Below are 5,867 nucleotides of genomic sequence, written 5' to 3'. Positions count from 1 at the left end.
AACAGTAAGGAAATAGGTCCAACAAATGTGAAAAGCCAGTAGTCCATTGATTTCAATGCAATGTGGTGGTGGAGTTTTTTGAAATCATTTAGGTTGCAAGGACCTTTAAGACCAAGTTTAACCATTAACTTAACACTGCCAAGTCCACAACTAAACCATGTCTCCAAGGTCTGCATCTATACATATTTTAAATATCTTCAGGGATCATGACTCCACCACTTCCCTGGGCAACCTGTTCCAATGTTTGACAATTCTTTTGGTGAAGAAATTTTTCTTATTATCCGACCTATCCTCTGGTGCAACTTGAGGCCATTTCCTTTTGTCACCTCAGACCTTTCACTAGCTTTGTTGTCCTTCTCTGGACAAGCTCCATCACCTCAATCCCTTTCTTGCAGTGAGGGGCTGTAGTGGGTTGACCCAGGCCAGATGCCAGGTACCCACTAAAGCCGCTCTCTCACTGCAACTGGACAGACGAGAGAGAAAAAAGCCAGCTAAGAATTCATGAGTTAAGAGCTGGGAGAGGTCAGTGACTGATTACCTTCAGGGGTAAAACAGATTCAAAGTATAGTACTTATATTTATTACTAACAGGATAAGAGCCAAAGAGTGAGAAATAAAACAGTCTTCAAAACACCTTCCCCCCACCCCTCTTTCCTTCCATGTTCTCCCTCCTCCTCTCCAGTGGTGCAGGGGGATGGGGAATGGGGGTTACGGTCAGTTGTTGTTTCTGCCTCTGCTCAGGGAGAGGAGTCCTTCCCCTGCTCCCGGGGGGACCTTCCCATGGGAGACAGTCCTTGATGGACATCTCTGGCGTGAGTCCATCCCTCAGGCAGCAACTCTTCCCAAACTGCTGTCCCATGGGTCACTCCTCCATGGGATGCAGTCCTTCATGAATGAGCTGTACTGGCATGGGTCCCCCACAGGGGCCAGAGGTCCTACCTGGGAAAAACCTGCTCCAGCATGGGCTTCCCTCTCCATGGGCTGCAAGTCTCCAGCAGGACCCTGCTCCATCCTGGGCCTCTCACAGGGTCACAGCCTCCATGCATCCACCTGCTCCAGCATGGGCTCCTCCATGGGCTGCAGGTGGGTCTCTGCACCCCGATGGTCCTCCATGGGTTGCAGGGGCACAGCTGCTCCACCATGGTCTGCACCACGGGCTGCAGGGGCTTCAGCTCTGGCACCTGGAGCACCTCCTGCCCCTCCTTCTCCACTGACCTTGGTGTCTATTTTGTTATTCCCGTGTTCTTACTCTGCTCTTCCCTGGCTGGAATTTCTTCTGTTCTTAAATATGTTATCACAGAGGTGTTACTATCACTTCTAATTGGCTCGGCCTTGGCCAGCAGCAGGAAGTCTGTCTTGGAGCCGGCTGGCCTTGGCTCCACAGAGCAGGGGAAGCTTCTAGCAGCTTTTAACAGAAGCCACCTCTGTAGCACCACACCCCCCCCACCAAAACCCAGCCACAGAAACCCACTACAGAGGCCCAGAACCATATTCGAGGTGCAGTTTAATACTGAGAAATATTCATCAGTGCCAAGTACAGGTGAACGATCACTGCCCTGGTCCTGCTGGCCACACTGTTTCTGATACAAGCCAGGATGGCTTTGGCCTTGGCCACCTGGGCACACTGCTGGCTCATGTTTAGTCCACTGTCAACCAGCACACTCAGGTCTTTTTCCACTGGGCTTCTTTCCAGCCACTCTCCCCCAAGCCTGTAGCTTTGCCTGGGGGTTGTTGTGACCCAAGTGCAGGACCTGGCACTATGTCTTGTTAATTCTCCTGCAGTTGGCCTTGGCCCATTGAACCAGTCTGTCCAAATCTGTCTCCAGAGCCCTCCTACCCTCCAGCAGATCAGCGCTCTCATCCAACTTGGTGTTGTCTGCAAACTGACTGAGAGTGCCCTCAGTTCCTCATCCAGATCATCAAAAAAGACATTAAACAGGACTGGCCACAGTGCTGAGGCTTGGGGGACAGCACTTGTGACTGTCCACCGAGTGGATGTAACTTCATTCATCACCAGCATTTGGTAGCTCCTAACAATGGCAGTGCCATTTAATCACACTGTAAAAGCTCTTGTGTAAATAGTTAAAATTTGTTTGTAATTATAGTGAATTGGATACTTCACTGATATTTGGGACATGACTGTCCGCAAAATAAATGTCTACCTGTATGAAATGAATACTAATGTCCTACAAATCAGTTTCAAAAAATGCCTTTTGAAAGCATAGAAATTGAAAGTTTTGGAGGATACAATGTATGGAAAGAGAGCTGTTGCAAAATGGAAAAGTATTTTCAATATGTCGGATATCTGAGTTCTCTTGATAGGGCAAAGCCAAGTAAAGCCAACATAATTACAGTAGTATAGCTTTTAAAAAAATGCATCATAATTGAAATCACTATAAAATCCTTCATGTTAGTTGTCTTTAATTGTTAATTTGGATCATTATAAATGCTTTATTGATATTGTTACTGAATTTAAAACCAATGACTTTTTTACCACTTTTTGTCCATAGCATTTATAATTGTATTGCATTTGAAAAGGAATTAATTTAAAACTTTTCTCCCATAGTTACTGAATTGCTTCCCCCATTTATGTAGCTTATATATGATATTGAAATGGTACTGGAGAAGTATGAAGAATTAAAGTGTTCTCTGTATCAGACAATGGAGAATACTGGGAAAGCTGACTGAAAAGATCAGAGGAAGAGTAAAAATACTAGAGTTTTAGGAGCAGTCATTGCATTTTATCAGGAAAAGAAAACTATTCAGATAAAAGGTCAGACCTGACAATTTCTAATAGAACTGATTAAATTCTTTACAAGCACAGCTGATCATCTTTGCTTGAATTTCAGAGAGTTACTCACAAGATGGTTTTAGGATCTGCTGGTAATAAGGTGTCTGCTTTGGAGCATAGGTACTTCCAGGATAATGAGAACAAATGACTGTAAATTGTCAGTGCCTCTTCAAAGGAGAATAGACTGTGAGGTGAAATTCTAACCTTCTCCATTCACTTCTGATAAGTGGCTGAAGTGATAAGCTTATTAAGTCTCTTAAATCACAGCTCAGAGGTTAAGCACAGGAGGAATTCACACTCCTGAACCCTCCTGTTCAAACACAGGAGAGATGCTGTGTTTGAATCAGTTCTTTCCTGGACACTCCCAGGTAAAGGGGAGTGGCCCATAAGGCCTGTATTGCTCCTTCTGCACTAGCAGAGACATGAGGCCCATCAACACCTACTGCTTTCCTCACAGGACTCTTGTGAGCAAGAGTTTTGGAACATGGAGCAAAATTTGCCTTCAACCCACCTCCAACACCACTGGCAATTCATTTTCAGAGGGAAAAATTCTAGCTGTCTTCCCACATGCATAAGTGAGTAATATGGTAATTTGCAAGGAAACACATGCATTTTGCTTTCCCACTCCAAGAGGAAAATCCATGCTTTTTCCAGGATGTAAATCTCCCTATTTATGTCTCAAAGGAAGAAGAAGCTGTTTCCCCCAGCTCCTTGCCCTAAAAAGATGTCCTAATGAACAAAACATTAGTTGCCTTCTTAGATAATACAATTATTGTAAACAGTGATAAAGCAGGATTATAAATTAAATATGTCAGGGTAACACAAAGTTACTGACTCCTATTTGGCATATAGAAAATACTTTTTCAATAGGAAATTATGCTAATAGTAACTGAGATTAAAAACAAAAAATCATCCAAATCTTGGATTCTTTTAAATATTATTTATTTTTTAAAGAGCCTAAATTTGAATATGTTTATTATCTGAGCTGATAGAAGAATCATAGAATCATAGAATCAACTGGGTTGGAAGGTACCTCTGAGATCATCAAGTCCAACCTTGATCCATTACCACCATGGTTACTAGACCATGGCACATCCAGTCTCATCTTAAAAACCTCCAGGGATGGAGAATCCACCACTTCCCTGGGCAGCCCATTCCAATGCCTGATTACTCTCTCTGTAAAGAATTTCTTCCTAATATCCAACCTAAACCTCCCCTGGCACAAGTTAAGACCATGCCCTCTTGTCTTACTGCTGGTTGCCTGGGAGAAGAAACCAACCCCCACCTGGCTACAACCTCCTTTCAGGGAGTTGTAGAGAGTGATGAGGTCTCCCCTGAGCCTCCCGTTGTCCAGGCTGAACAACCCCAGCTCCTTCTGCCTCTCCTCATAAGGACTTGTGCTCCAGTCCCTTCACCAGCCTTGTTGCTCTTCTCTGGGCCTGCTCCAGCACCTCAATATCCTTCCTGAACTGAGGGGCCCAGAACTGGACACAGTACTCCAGATGTGGCCTCACCAGAAGTTCTTTAATATGCTGCTGTAGTATCATGTTAGCTCCCAAATCTATTGCTTAAGGATCAAATTTGCATGCAAAATGAATGGGACTTACTTTTATCACCTGTGTGTGCACAGTTCTCTTGGCTTATCTTGTACTGTCAATTGTCCTTGTTACAACAGTCATCCCTTATAGTCTGGCTTACAGGATTTACCTCCATCATTCACGCTTCTTTTTGAATCCAGATTTTTTTACAGTAATCAAAAGTGGGTTTAGTTTCCTGCTCACAGATAAAAGAACCACTGTGATCTCATCTAATTACAATTAAATGAATGAAAGTAATATTTTTAAAAATATCTTTGCAATAGGTATATTTTTTCATATTGTTTAGCCAAAAAAACCCTTTAGGAGTGAAAAAAAAGGAGAAAATATAAGCGGATACATTTGTGAGCTAAATTTACCAAGGGAGACGAATTAAAATCCCACTCAATAGGTTCTCTTCATTGCTTTTTTTCAAAGCTTTATTCACTTCAGTTGTTCCTAAACTGTGGTTTGTGGAGAAATACTAAAAAGGAAGTCAGTTTGGTTTTGGTTAAAAGTTTGTTCGTAAGTAATATGGTAATCTGAGACTAAACAATCTAGTTTTGTTTCAACAAGTTTTAAGACTGTTTTTATAAGGTAGAATATGGAAAGTATACCCAGCAACTGTGCATGTTGGAAGAATAAAACAGTGAAGAAAATCCAAAGTTCAGTATGTGATGATGAGGCCCACAGTGATTAGAGCATATACAGAAATTGAATGGAGGTCCTGTGGTTTGTGTTGCCATGGTATTGGGGAGGAAGAGGAAGCAGGGTAGAAACCACATGGTCTTGTTCTTCTACTTGTTGCCCAGAAATGTTTTGTACAAACCCAGTACACAGTTTTGGTCTCTGCAGTATAAGAAAGATATTAAGCTATTAGAGAGTGTCCAACGGAGGGCAACAAAGATGGTGAAGGGCCTTGTGGGGAAGCTGTGTGAGGAGCGGCTGAAGTCACTTGGTCTGTTCAGCCTGGAGGAGACCGAGGGGAGACCTCATTGCAGTCACAACTTCCTTGTGAGGGGAGGAGGAGGGGCAGGTACTGATCTCTTCTCTGTGGTCACCAGTGACAGGACCTGAGGGAATGGCCCGAAGTTGTGTCAGGGGAGATTTAGGTTGGATATTGGAAAGAGATTCTTCCCCCAGAGGGTGGTTGGGTACTGGAACAGGCTCCCAGTGGAAGGAAGTGGTCATAGTACCAAGCCTGACAGAGTTCAAGAATTGTTTAGATGATACTCAGTCACGTGGTGTGACTCTTGGGGAACAAACACTAGCTTGTTAAAGGGAAGAGGTAGGATTTCTAATGTATCTCGGAGGAGGAAAAAGAGGGAATAGTGCAGTTAAAGAGCTAAATTTTGTGTTATCAGTATGGAAAAGAAAAGGAACATGTAGAAGTTTGGTTTATTGCTTCCCTCAAAATTTTTATTTTTGTCCCAGAAATTTGATTTCAGATTGAATTGATGAACAAATTGCCTTATATTAAACAACCTTACTATAACAGTATGC

This window comes from Corapipo altera, unplaced genomic scaffold (genome assembly GCF_003945725.1).
Source record: "Corapipo altera isolate COAL_440 unplaced genomic scaffold, ASM394572v1 1b, whole genome shotgun sequence".
NCBI classification, from domain to species: Eukaryota; Metazoa; Chordata; class Aves; order Passeriformes; family Pipridae; genus Corapipo; species Corapipo altera.
This window is presented reverse-complemented; position numbering follows the sequence as displayed.